Below are 13,934 nucleotides of genomic sequence, written 5' to 3' on the forward strand. Positions count from 1 at the left end.
TGCCTTTTCGCCAGCTCCCCACGCCCTTGTGTGTTTCTTTTGCTTAAAGATTGTCACCTGAGCTAGGCACTGTTGCCCTGCTTCCTCAGTTTCAGAGGGTATCTTTTTCAGGGTAGCTTTTTGACCGGGTCTCCTCGCCATTGTATTTTTCTATTTCACTTTTTTTGCATAAAGATTGCCACCTGAGCTAGCCTCTGTTGCCCATCTTCTTCGGTTTCAGAGGGTAGATTTCTCAGTGTTTCATGTTCGCCAGCTCTCCACGCCCTTGCGTCTTTTTTTTTTTCTGCTTAAAGGTTGCAACCTGAGCTAGCTTCTTTTGCCCATGTTCGTCAGTTTCAGAGGGTGGATTTCTCCGTGTTGCTTTTTCCCCAGGTCTCCATGCCCTTGTGTGTTTCTTTTGCTTAACGATTGCCACCTGAGGTAGCCTCTGTTGCCCATCCTCGTCAGTTTCAGAAGGTAGATTTCTCAGTGCTGCTTTTCCCCCAGGTCTCCACGCCCTTGTGTGTTTCTTTTGCTTAAAGTTTGCCACCTGAAGCCAGCCTCTCTTGCCCATCTTCCTCAGTTTCAGAGGGTAGATATTTCAGGGTTGCTTTTTCCCCAGGTCTCCACGCCTTTGGGTTTTGTTTTTGCTTAACGTATGCCACCTGAGGTAACCTCTGTTGCCCATCATCCTCAGTTTCAGAGGGTGGATTTCTCCGTGTTGCTTTTTCCACAGATCTCCACGCCCTTGTGTGTTTCTTTTGCTTGACGATTGCCACCTGAGGTAGCCTCTGTTGCTCATCCTCGTCAGTTTCTGAGGGTAGATTTCTCAGTGCTGCTGTTTCCCCAGGTCTCCACGCCCTTGTCTGTTTCTTTTGTTTAAAGTTTGCAACCTGAAGCCAGCCTCTCTTGCCCATCTTCCTCAGTTTCAGAGGGTAGATATTTCAGGGTTGCTTTTTCCCCAGGTCTCCACGCCTTTGGGTTTTGTTTTTGCTTAACGATTGCCACCTGAGGTAGCCTCTGTTGCCCATCTTCCTCAGTTTCAGAGGGTGGATTTCTACCTGTTGCTTTTTCCCCACGTCTCCACGCCCTTGTGTGTTGCTTTTGCTTAAACTTTGCCACCTGAAGCCAGACTCTCTTGCCCATCTTCCTCAGTTTCAGAGGGTAGATATTTCAGGGTTGCTTTTTCCCCAGGTCTCCACGCTTTTGGGTTTTGTTTTTGCTTAACGATTGCCACCTGAGGTAGCCTCTGTTGCCCATCTTCCTCAGTTTCAGAGGGTGGATTTCTCAGTGTTGCTTTTTACCCAGGTCTCCACGCCCTTGTGTGTTTCTTTTGCTTAAAGATTGCCACCTGAGCTAGCCTCTGTTGCCCATCTTCGTCCGTTTCAGAGGGTGGATTTCTCAGTGTTGCCTTTTCGCCAGCTCCCCACGCCCTTGTGTGTTTCTTTTGCTTAAAGATTGTCACCTGAGCTAGGCACTGTTGCCCTGCTTCCTCAGTTTCAGAGGCTACCTTTTTCAGGGTAGCTTTTTGACCGGGTCTCCTCGCCATTGTATTTTTCTATTTCACTTTTTTTGCATAAAGATTGCCACCTGAGCTAGCCTCTGTTGCCCATCTTCTTCGGTTTCAGAGGGTAGATTTCTCAGTGTTTCATGTTCGCCAGCTCTCCACGCCCTTGCGTCTTTTTTTTTTTTTTTGCTTAAAGGTTGCAACCTGAGCTAGCTTCTTTTGCCCATGTTCGTCAGTTTCAGAGGGTGGATTTCTCCGTGTTGCTTTTTCCCCAGGTCTCCACGCCCTTGTGTGTTTCTTTTGCTTAACGATTGCCACCTGAGGTAGCCTCTGTTGCCCATCCTCGTCAGTTTCAGAGGGTAGATATATCAGGGTTGCTTTTTCCCCAGGTCTCCACGCCATTGTGTGTTTCTTTTGCTTAAAGTTTGCCACCTGAAGCCAGCCTCTCTTGCCCATCTTCCTCAGTTTCAGAGGGTAGATATTTCAGGGTTGCTTTTTCCCCAGGTCTCCACGCCTTTGGGTCTTGCTTCTGCTTAACGATTGCCACCTGAGGTAGCCTCTGTTGCCCTTGTTCCTCAGTTTCAGAGGGTGGATTTCTCCGTGTTGCTTTTTCCCCAGGTCTCCACGCCCTTGTGTGTTTCTTTTGCTTAACGATTGCCACCTGAGGTAGCCTCTGTTGCCCATCCTCGTCAGTTTCAGAGGGTGGATTTCTCCCTGTTGCTTTTTCCCCAGGTCTCCACGCCCTTGTGTGTTCCTTTTGCTTAAACTTTGCCACCTGAAGCCAGCCTCTCTTGCCCATCTTCCTCAGTTTCAGAGGGTAGATACTTCAGGGTTGCTTTTTCCCCAGGTCTCCACGCCTTTGGGTTTTGTTTTTGCTTAACGATTGCCACCTGGGCTAGCCTCTCTTGCCCATCTTCCTCAGTTTCAGAGGGTGGATTTCTCCGTGTTGCTTTTTCCACAGGTCTCCACGCCCTTGTGTGTTTCTTTTGCTTAACGATTGCCACCTGAGGTAGCCTCTGTTGCCCATCCTCGTCAGTTTCAGAGGGTAGATATATCAGGGTTGCTTTTTCCCCAGGTCTCCACGCCCTTGTGTGTTTCTTTTGCTTAAAGTTTGCCACCTGAAGCCAGCCTCTCTTGCCCATCTTCCTCAGTTTCAGAGGGTAGATATTTCAGGGTTGCTTTTTCCCCAGGTCTCCACGCCTTTGGGTCTTGCTTCTGCTTAACGATTGCCACCTGAGGTAGCCTCTGTTGCCCTTGTTCCTCAGTTTCAGAGGGTGGATTTCTCCGTGTTGCTTTTTCCCCAGGTCTCCACGCCCTTGTGTGTTTCTTTTGCTTAACGATTGCCACCTGAGGTAGCCTCTGTTGCCCATCCTCGTCAGTTTCAGAGGGTAGATTTCTCAGTGCTGCTTTTTCCCCAGGTCTCCACGCCCTCGTGTGTTTCTTTTGCTTAAAGTTTGTCACCTGAAGCCAGCCTCTCTTGCCCATCTTCCTCAGTTTCAGAGGGTAGATATTTCAGCGTTGCTTTTTCCCCAGGTCTTCACACCTTAGTGTTTTGTTTTTGCTTAACGATTGCCACCTGGGCTAGCCTCTGTTTCCCATCTTCCTCAGTTTCAGAGGGTTGATATTTCAGGGTTGCTTTTTCCCCAGGTCTCCACGCCCTTGTGTGTTTCTTTTGCTTAACGATTGCCACCTGACCTAGCCTCTGTTGCCCATCCTCGTCAGTTTCAGAGGGTAGATTTCTCCGTGTTGCTTTTTCCCCAGGTCTCCACGCCCTTGTGTGTTTCTTTTGCTTAACGTTTGCCACCTGAAGCCAGCCTCTCTTGCCCATCTTCCTCAGTTTCAGAGGGTAGATATTTCAGGGTTGCTTTTTACCCAGGTCTCCACGCTTTTGGGTTTTGTTTTTGCTTAACGATTGCCACCTGAGGTAGCCTCTGTTGCCCATCTTCCTCAGTTTCAGAGGGTGGATTTCTCAGTGTTGCTTTTTACCCAGGTCTCCACGCCCTTGTGTGTTTCTTTTGCTTAAAGATTGCCACCTGAGCTAGCCTCTGTTGCCCATCTTCGTCCGTTTCAGAGGGTAGATTTCTCAGTGTTGCCTTTTCGCCAGCTCCCCACGCCCTTGTGTGTTTCTTTTGCTTAAAGATTGTCACCTGAGCTAGGCACTGTTGCCCTGCTTCCTCAGTTTCAGAGGGTACCTTTTTCAGGGTAGCTTTTTGACCGGGTCTCCTCGCCATTGTATTTTTCTATTTCACTTTTTTTGCATAAAGATTGCCACCTGAGCTAGCCTCTGTTGCCCATCTTCTTCGGTTTCAGAGGGTAGATTTCTCAGTGTTTCATGTTCGCCAGCTCTCCACGCCCTTGCGTCTTTTTTTTTTTTTTGCTTAAAGGTTGCAACCTGAGCTAGCTTCTTTTGCCCATGTTCGTCAGTTTCAGAGGGTGGATTTCTCCGTGTTGCTTTTTCCCCAGGTCTCCACGCCCTTGTGTGTTTCTTTTGCTTAACGATTGCCACCTGAGGTAGCCTCTGTTGCCCATCCTCGTCAGTTTCAGAGGGTAGATATATCAGGGTTGCTTTTTCCCCAGGTCTCCACGCCCTTGTGTGTTTCTTTTGCTTAAAGTTTGCCACCTGAAGCCAGCCTCTCTTGCCCATCTTCCTCAGTTTCAGAGGGTAGATATTTCAGGGTTGCTTTTTACCCAGGTCTCCACGCTTTTGGGTTTTGTTTTTGCTTAACGATTGCCACCTGAGGTAGCCTCTGTTGCCCATCTTCCTCAGTTTCAGAGGGTGGATTTCTCAGTGTTGCTTTTTACCCAGGTCTCCACGCCCTTGTGTGTTTCTTTTGCTTAAAGATTGCCACCTGAGCTAGCCTCTGTTGCCCATCTTCGTCCGTTTCAGAGGGTAGATTTCTCAGTGTTGCCTTTTCGCCAGCTCCCCACGCCCTTGTGTGTTTCTTTTGCTTAAAGATTGTCACCTGAGCTAGGCACTGTTGCCCTGCTTCCTCAGTTTCAGAGGGTACCTTTTTCAGGGTAGCTTTTTGACCGGGTCTCCTCGCCATTGTATTTTTCTATTTCACTTTTTTTGCATAAAGATTGCCACCTGAGCTAGCCTCTGTTGCCCATCTTCTTCGGTTTCAGAGGGTAGATTTCTCAGTGTTTCATGTTCGCCAGCTCTCCACGCCCTTGCGTCTTTTTTTTTTTTTTGCTTAAAGGTTGCAACCTGAGCTAGCTTCTTTTGCCCATGTTCGTCAGTTTCAGAGGGTGGATTTCTCCGTGTTGCTTTTTCCCCAGGTCTCCACGCCCTTGTGTGTTTCTTTTGCTTAAAGTTTGCCACCTGAAGCCAGCCTCTCTTGCCCATCTTCCTCAGTTTCAGAGGGTAGATATTTCAGGGTTGCTTTTTCCCCAGGTCTCCACGCCTTTGGGTCTTGCTTCTGCTTAACGATTGCCACCTGAGGTAGCCTCTGTTGCCCTTGTTCCTCAGTTTCAGAGGGTGGATTTCTCCGTGTTGCTTTTTCCCCAGGTCTCCACGCCCTTGTGTGTTTCTTTTGCTTAACGATTGCCACCTGAGGTAGCCTCTGTTGCCCATCCTCGTCAGTTTCAGAGGGTGGATTTCTCCCTGTTGCTTTTTCCCCAGGTCTCCACGCCCTTGTGTGTTCCTTTTGCTTAAACTTTGCCACCTGAAGCCAGACTCTCTTGCCCATCTTCCTCAGTTTCAGAGGGTAGATATTTCAGGGTTGCTTTTTCCCCAGGTCTCCACGCCTTTGGGTTTTGTTTTTGCTTAACGATTGCCACCTGGGCTAGCCTCTCTTGCCCATCTTCCTCAGTTTCAGAGGGTGGATTTCTCCGTGTTGCTTTTTCCACAGGTCTCCACGCCCTTGTGTGTTTCTTTTGCTTAACGATTGCCAACTGAGGTAGCCTCTGTTGCCCATCCTCGTCAGTTTCAGAGGGTAGATTTCTCAGTGCTGCTTTTTCCCCAGGTCTCCACGCCCTCGTGTGTTTCTTTTGCTTAAAGTTTGTCACCTGAAGCCAGCCTCTCTTGCCCATCTTCCTCAGTTTCAGAGGGTAGATATTTCAGCGTTGCTTTTTCCCCAGGTCTTCACACCTTAGTGTTTTGTTTTTGCTTAACGATTGCCACCTGGGCTAGCCTCTGTTTCCCATCTTCCTCAGTTTCAGAGGGTTGATATTTCAGGGTTGCTTTTTCCCCAGGTCTCCACGCCCTTGTGTGTTTCTTTTGCTTAACGATTGCCACCTGACCTAGCCTCTGTTGCCCATCCTCGTCAGTTTCAGAGGGTAGATTTCTCCGTGTTGCTTTTTCCCCAGGTCTCCACGCCCTTGTGTGTTTCTTTTGCTTAACGTTTGCCACCTGAAGCCAGCCTCTCTTGCCCATCTTCCTCAGTTTCAGAGCGTAGATATTTCAGGGTTGCTTTTTACCCAGGTCTCCATGCTTTTGGGTTTTGTTTTTGCTTAACGATTGCCACCTGAGGTAGCCTCTGTTGCCCATTTCCTCAGTTTCAGAGGGTGGATTTCTCAGTGTTGCTTTTTACCCAGGTCTCCACGCCCTTGTGTGTTTCTTTTGCTTAAAGATTGCCACCTGAGCTAGCCTCTGTTGCCCATCTTCGTCCGTTTCAGAGGGTAGATTTCTCAGTGTTGCCTTTTCGCCAGCTCCCCACGCCCTTGTGTGTTTCTTTTGCTTAAAGATTGTCACCTGAGCTAGGCACTGTTGCCCTGCTTCCTCAGTTTCAGAGGGTACCTTTTTCAGGGTAGCTTTTTGACCGGGTCTCCTCGCCATTGTATTTTTCTATTTCACTTTTTTTGCATAAAGATTGCCACCTGAGCTAGCCTCTGTTGCCCATCTTCTTCGGTTTCAGAGGGTAGATTTCTCAGTGTTTCATGTTCGCCAGCTCTCCACGCCCTTGCGTCTTTTTTTTTTTTTTGCTTAAAGGTTGCAACCTGAGCTAGCTTCTTTTGCCCATGTTCGTCAGTTTCAGAGGGTGGATTTCTCCGTGTTGCTTTTTCCCCAGGTCTCCACGCCCTTGTGTGTTTCTTTTGCTTAACGATTGCCACCTGAGGTAGCCTCTGTTGCCCATCCTCGTCAGTTTCAGAGGGTAGATATATCAGGGTTGCTTTTTCCCCAGGTCTCCACGCCCTTGTGTGTTTCTTTTGCTTAAAGTTTGCCACCTGAAGCCAGCCTCTCTTGCCCATCTTCCTCAGTTTCAGAGGGTAGATATTTCAGGGTTGCTTTTTCCCCAGGTCTCCACGCCTTTGGGTCTTGCTTCTGCTTAACGATTGCCACCTGAGGTAGCCTCTGTTGCCCTTGTTCCTCAGTTTCAGAGGGTGGATTTCTCCGTGTTGCTTTTTCCCCAGGTCTCCACGCCCTTGTGTGTTTCTTTTGCTTAACGATTGCCACCTGAGGTAGCCTCTGTTGCCCATCCTCGTCAGTTTCAGAGGGTGGATTTCTCCCTGTTGCTTTTTCCCCAGGTCTCCACGCCCTTGTGTGTTCCTTTTGCTTAAACTTTGCCACCTGAAGCCAGACTCTCTTGCCCATCTTCCTCAGTTTCAGAGGGTAGATATTTCAGGGTTGCTTTTTCCCCAGGTCTCCACGCCTTTGGGTTTTGTTTTTGCTTAACGATTGCCACCTGGGCTAGCCTCTCTTGCCCATCTTCCTCAGTTTCAGAGGGTGGATTTCTCCGTGTTGCTTTTTCCACAGGTCTCCACGCCCTTGTGTGTTTCTTTTGCTTAACGATTGCCACCTGAGGTAGCCTCTGTTGCCCATCCTCGTCAGTTTCATAGGGTAGATTTCTCAGTGCTGCTTTTTCCCCAGGTCTCCACGCCCTCGTGTGTTTCTTTTGCTTAAAGTTTGTCACCTGAAGCCAGCCTCTCTTGCCCATCTTCCTCAGTTTCAGAGGGTAGATATTTCAGCGTCGCTTTTTCCCCAGGTCTTCACACCTTAGTGTTTTGTTTTTGCTTAACGATTGCCACCTGGGCTAGCCTCTGTTTCCCATCTTCCTCAGTTTCAGAGGGTTGATATTTCAGGGTTGCTTTTTCCCCAGGTCTCCACGCCCTTGTGTGTTTCTTTTGCTTAACGATTGCCACCTGACCTAGCCTCTGTTGCCCATCCTCGTCAGTTTCAGAGGGTAGATTTCTCCGTGTTGCTTTTTCCCCAGGTCTCCACGCCCTTGTGTGTTTCTTTTGCTTAACGTTTGCCACCTGAAGCCAGCCTCTCTTGCCCATCTTCCTCAGTTTCAGAGGGTAGATATTTCAGGGTTGCTTTTTACCCAGGTCTCCACGCTTTTGGGTTTTGTTTTTGCTTAACGATTGCCACCTGAGGTAGCCTCTGTTGCCCATCTTCCTCAGTTTCAGAGGGTGGATTTCTCAGTGTTGCTTTTTACCCAGGTCTCCACGCCCTTGTGTGTTTCTTTTGCTTAAAGATTGCCACCTGAGCTAGCCTCTGTTGCCCATCTTCGTCCGTTTCAGAGGGTAGATTTCTCAGTGTTGCCTTTTCGCCAGCTCCCCACGCCCTTGTGTGTTTCTTTTGCTTAAAGATTGTCACCTGAGCTAGGCACTGTTGCCCTGCTTCCTCAGTTTCAGAGGGTACCTTTTTCAGGGTAGCTTTTTGACCGGGTCTCCTCGCCATTGTATTTTTCTATTTCACTTTTTTTGCATAAAGATTGCCACCTGAGCTAGCCTCTGTTGCCCATCTTCTTCGGTTTCAGAGGGTAGATTTCTCAGTGTTTCATGTTCGCCAGCTCTCCACGCCCTTGCGTCTTTTTTTTTTTTTTGCTTAAAGGTTGCAACCTGAGCTAGCTTCTTTTGCCCATGTTCGTCAGTTTCAGAGGGTGGATTTCTCCGTGTTGCTTTTTCCCCAGGTCTCCACGCCCTTGTGTGTTTCTTTTGCTTAACGATTGCCACCTGAGGTAGCCTCTGTTGCCCATCCTCGTCAGTTTCAGAGGGTAGATATATCAGGGTTGCTTTTTCCCCAGGTCTCCACGCCCTTGTGTGTTTCTTTTGCTTAAAGTTTGCCACCTGAAGCCAGCCTCTCTTGCCCATCTTCCTCAGTTTCAGAGGGTAGATATTTCAGGGTTGCTTTTTACCCAGGTCTCCACGCTTTTGGGTTTTGTTTTTGCTTAACGATTGCCACCTGAGGTAGCCTCTGTTGCCCATCTTCCTCAGTTTCAGAGGGTGGATTTCTCAGTGTTGCTTTTTACCCAGGTCTCCACGCCCTTGTGTGTTTCTTTTGCTTAAAGATTGCCACCTGAGCTAGCCTCTGTTGCCCATCTTCGTCCGTTTCAGAGGGTAGATTTCTCAGTGTTGCCTTTTCGCCAGCTCCCCACGCCCTTGTGTGTTTCTTTTGCTTAAAGATTGTCACCTGAGCTAGGCACTGTTGCCCTGCTTCCTCAGTTTCAGAGGGTACCTTTTTCAGGGTAGCTTTTTGACCGGGTCTCCTCGCCATTGTATTTTTCTATTTCACTTTTTTTGCATAAAGATTGCCACCTGAGCTAGCCTCTGTTGCCCATCTTCTTCGGTTTCAGAGGGTAGATTTCTCAGTGTTTCATGTTCGCCAGCTCTCCACGCCCTTGCGTCTTTTTTTTTTTTTTGCTTAAAGGTTGCAACCTGAGCTAGCTTCTTTTGCCCATGTTCGTCAGTTTCAGAGGGTGGATTTCTCCGTGTTGCTTTTTCCCCAGGTCTCCACGCCCTTGTGTGTTTCTTTTGCTTAAAGTTTGCCACCTGAAGCCAGCCTCTCTTGCCCATCTTCCTCAGTTTCAGAGGGTAGATATTTCAGGGTTGCTTTTTCCCCAGGTCTCCACGCCTTTGGGTCTTGCTTCTGCTTAACGATTGCCACCTGAGGTAGCCTCTGTTGCCCTTGTTCCTCAGTTTCAGAGGGTGGATTTCTCCGTGTTGCTTTTTCCCCAGGTCTCCACGCCCTTGTGTGTTTCTTTTGCTTAACGATTGCCACCTGAGGTAGCCTCTGTTGCCCATCCTCGTCAGTTTCAGAGGGTGGATTTCTCCCTGTTGCTTTTTCCCCAGGTCTCCACGCCCTTGTGTGTTCCTTTTGCTTAAACTTTGCCACCTGAAGCCAGACTCTCTTGCCCATCTTCCTCAGTTTCAGAGGGTAGATATTTCAGGGTTGCTTTTTCCCCAGGTCTCCACGCCTTTGGGTTTTGTTTTTGCTTAACGATTGCCACCTGGGCTAGCCTCTCTTGCCCATCTTCCTCAGTTTCAGAGGGTGGATTTCTCCGTGTTGCTTTTTCCACAGGTCTCCACGCCCTTGTGTGTTTCTTTTGCTTAACGATTGCCAACTGAGGTAGCCTCTGTTGCCCATCCTCGTCAGTTTCAGAGGGTAGATTTCTCAGTGCTGCTTTTTCCCCAGGTCTCCACGCCCTCGTGTGTTTCTTTTGCTTAAAGTTTGTCACCTGAAGCCAGCCTCTCTTGCCCATCTTCCTCAGTTTCAGAGGGTAGATATTTCAGCGTTGCTTTTTCCCCAGGTCTTCACACCTTAGTGTTTTGTTTTTGCTTAACGATTGCCACCTGGGCTAGCCTCTGTTTCCCATCTTCCTCAGTTTCAGAGGGTTGATATTTCAGGGTTGCTTTTTCCCCAGGTCTCCACGCCCTTGTGTGTTTCTTTTGCTTAACGATTGCCACCTGACCTAGCCTCTGTTGCCCATCCTCGTCAGTTTCAGAGGGTAGATTTCTCCGTGTTGCTTTTTCCCCAGGTCTCCACGCCCTTGTGTGTTTCTTTTGCTTAACGTTTGCCACCTGAAGCCAGCCTCTCTTGCCCATCTTCCTCAGTTTCAGAGCGTAGATATTTCAGGGTTGCTTTTTACCCAGGTCTCCATGCTTTTGGGTTTTGTTTTTGCTTAACGATTGCCACCTGAGGTAGCCTCTGTTGCCCATTTCCTCAGTTTCAGAGGGTGGATTTCTCAGTGTTGCTTTTTACCCAGGTCTCCACGCCCTTGTGTGTTTCTTTTGCTTAAAGATTGCCACCTGAGCTAGCCTCTGTTGCCCATCTTCGTCCGTTTCAGAGGGTAGATTTCTCAGTGTTGCCTTTTCGCCAGCTCCCCACGCCCTTGTGTGTTTCTTTTGCTTAAAGATTGTCACCTGAGCTAGGCACTGTTGCCCTGCTTCCTCAGTTTCAGAGGGTACCTTTTTCAGGGTAGCTTTTTGACCGGGTCTCCTCGCCATTGTATTTTTCTATTTCACTTTTTTTGCATAAAGATTGCCACCTGAGCTAGCCTCTGTTGCCCATCTTCTTCGGTTTCAGAGGGTAGATTTCTCAGTGTTTCATGTTCGCCAGCTCTCCACGCCCTTGCGTCTTTTTTTTTTTTTTGCTTAAAGGTTGCAACCTGAGCTAGCTTCTTTTGCCCATGTTCGTCAGTTTCAGAGGGTGGATTTCTCCGTGTTGCTTTTTCCCCAGGTCTCCACGCCCTTGTGTGTTTCTTTTGCTTAACGATTGCCACCTGAGGTAGCCTCTGTTGCCCATCCTCGTCAGTTTCAGAGGGTAGATATATCAGGGTTGCTTTTTCCCCAGGTCTCCACGCCCTTGTGTGTTTCTTTTGCTTAAAGTTTGCCACCTGAAGCCAGCCTCTCTTGCCCATCTTCCTCAGTTTCAGAGGGTAGATATTTCAGGGTTGCTTTTTCCCCAGGTCTCCACGCCTTTGGGTCTTGCTTCTGCTTAACGATTGCCACCTGAGGTAGCCTCTGTTGCCCTTGTTCCTCAGTTTCAGAGGGTGGATTTCTCCGTGTTGCTTTTTCCCCAGGTCTCCACGCCCTTGTGTGTTTCTTTTGCTTAACGATTGCCACCTGAGGTAGCCTCTGTTGCCCATCCTCGTCAGTTTCAGAGGGTGGATTTCTCCCTGTTGCTTTTTCCCCAGGTCTCCACGCCCTTGTGTGTTCCTTTTGCTTAAACTTTGCCACCTGAAGCCAGACTCTCTTGCCCATCTTCCTCAGTTTCAGAGGGTAGATATTTCAGGGTTGCTTTTTCCCCAGGTCTCCACGCCTTTGGGTTTTGTTTTTGCTTAACGATTGCCACCTGGGCTAGCCTCTCTTGCCCATCTTCCTCAGTTTCAGAGGGTGGATTTCTCCGTGTTGCTTTTTCCACAGGTCTCCACGCCCTTGTGTGTTTCTTTTGCTTAACGATTGCCACCTGAGGTAGCCTCTGTTGCCCATCCTCGTCAGTTTCATAGGGTAGATTTCTCAGTGCTGCTTTTTCCCCAGGTCTCCACGCCCTCGTGTGTTTCTTTTGCTTAAAGTTTGTCACCTGAAGCCAGCCTCTCTTGCCCATCTTCCTCAGTTTCAGAGGGTAGATATTTCAGCGTCGCTTTTTCCCCAGGTCTTCACACCTTAGTGTTTTGTTTTTGCTTAACGATTGCCACCTGGGCTAGCCTCTGTTTCCCATCTTCCTCAGTTTCAGAGGGTTGATATTTCAGGGTTGCTTTTTCCCCAGGTCTCCACGCCCTTGTGTGTTTCTTTTGCTTAACGATTGCCACCTGACCTAGCCTCTGTTGCCCATCCTCGTCAGTTTCAGAGGGTAGATTTCTCCGTGTTGCTTTTTCCCCAGGTCTCCACGCCCTTGTGTGTTTCTTTTGCTTAACGTTTGCCACCTGAAGCCAGCCTCTCTTGCCCATCTTCCTCAGTTTCAGAGGGTAGATATTTCAGGGTTGCTTTTTACCCAGGTCTCCACGCTTTTGGGTTTTGTTTTTGCTTAACGATTGCCACCTGAGGTAGCCTCTGTTGCCCATCTTCCTCAGTTTCAGAGGGTGGATTTCTCAGTGTTGCTTTTTACCCAGGTCTCCACGCCCTTGTGTGTTTCTTTTGCTTAAAGATTGCCACCTGAGCTAGCCTCTGTTGCCCATCTTCGTCCGTTTCAGAGGGTAGATTTCTCAGTGTTGCCTTTTCGCCAGCTCCCCACGCCCTTGTGTGTTTCTTTTGCTTAAAGATTGTCACCTGAGCTAGGCACTGTTGCCCTGCTTCCTCAGTTTCAGAGGGTACCTTTTTCAGGGTAGCTTTTTGACCGGGTCTCCTCGCCATTGTATTTTTCTATTTCACTTTTTTTGCATAAAGATTGCCACCTGAGCTAGCCTCTGTTGCCCATCTTCTTCGGTTTCAGAGGGTAGATTTCTCAGTGTTTCATGTTCGCCAGCTCTCCACGCCCTTGCGTCTTTTTTTTTTTTTTGCTTAAAGGTTGCAACCTGAGCTAGCTTCTTTTGCCCATGTTCGTCAGTTTCAGAGGGTGGATTTCTCCGTGTTGCTTTTTCCCCAGGTCTCCACGCCCTTGTGTGTTTCTTTTGCTTAAAGATTGCCACCTGAGGTAGCCTCTGTTGCCCATCCTCGTCAGTTTCAGAGGGTAGATATATCAGGGTTGCTTTTTCCCCAGGTCTCCACGCCCTTGTGTGTTTCTTTTGCTTAAAGTTTGCCACCTGAAGCCAGCCTCTCTTGCCCATCTTCCTCAGTTTCAGAGGGTAGATATTTCAGGGTTGCTTTTTCCCCAGGTCTCCACGCCTTTGGGTCTTGCTTCTGCTTAACGATTGCCACCTGAGGTAGCCTCTGTTGCCCTTGTTCCTCAGTTTCAGAGGGTGGATTTCTCCGTGTTGCTTTTTCCCCAGGTCTCCACGCCCTTGTGTGTTTCTTTTGCTTAACGATTGCCACCTGAGGTAGCCTCTGTTGCCCATCCTCGTCAGTTTCAGAGGGTGGATTTCTCCCTGTTGCTTTTTCCCCAGGTCTCCACGCCCTTGTCTGTTTCTTTTGCTTAAAGTTTGCCACCTGAAGCCAGCCTCTCTTGCCCATCTTCCTCAGTTTCAGAGGGTAGATATTTCAGGGTTGCTTTTTCCCCAGGTCTCCACGCCTTTGGGTTTTGTTTTTGCTTAACGATTGCCACCTGAGGTAGCCTCTCTTGCCCATCTTCCTCAGTTTCAGAGGGTGGATTTCTCCGTGTTGCTTTTTCCACAGGTCTCCACGCCCTTGTGTGTTTCTTTTGCTTAACGATTGCCACCTGAGGTAGCCTCTGTTGCCCATCCTCGTCAGTTTCAGAGGGTAGATTTCTCAGTGCTGCTTTTTCCCCAGGTCTCCACGCCCTCGTGTGTTTCTTTTGCTTAAAGTTTGTCACCTGAAGCCAGCCTCTCTTGCCCATCTTCCTCAGTTTCAGAGGGTAGATATTTCAGCGTTGCTTTTTCCCCAGGTCTTCACACCTTAGTGTTTTGTTTTTGCTTAACGATTGCCACCTGGGCTAGCCTCTGTTTCCCATCTTCCTCAGTTTCAGAGGGTTGATATTTCAGCGTTGCTTTTTCCCCAGGTCTTAACACCTTAGTGTTTTGTTTTTGCTTAACGATTGCCACCTGGGCTAGCCTCTGTTTCCCATCTTCCTCAGTTTCAGAGGGTTGATATTTCAGGGTTGCTTTTCCCCAGGTCTCCACGCCCTTGTGTGTTTCTTTTGCTTAACGATTGCCACCTGACCTAGCCTCTGTTG

The sequence above is a fragment of the Equus asinus genome, chromosome 10, assembly GCF_041296235.1.
Source record: "Equus asinus isolate D_3611 breed Donkey chromosome 10, EquAss-T2T_v2, whole genome shotgun sequence".
Taxonomy (NCBI): Eukaryota; Metazoa; Chordata; class Mammalia; order Perissodactyla; family Equidae; genus Equus; species Equus asinus.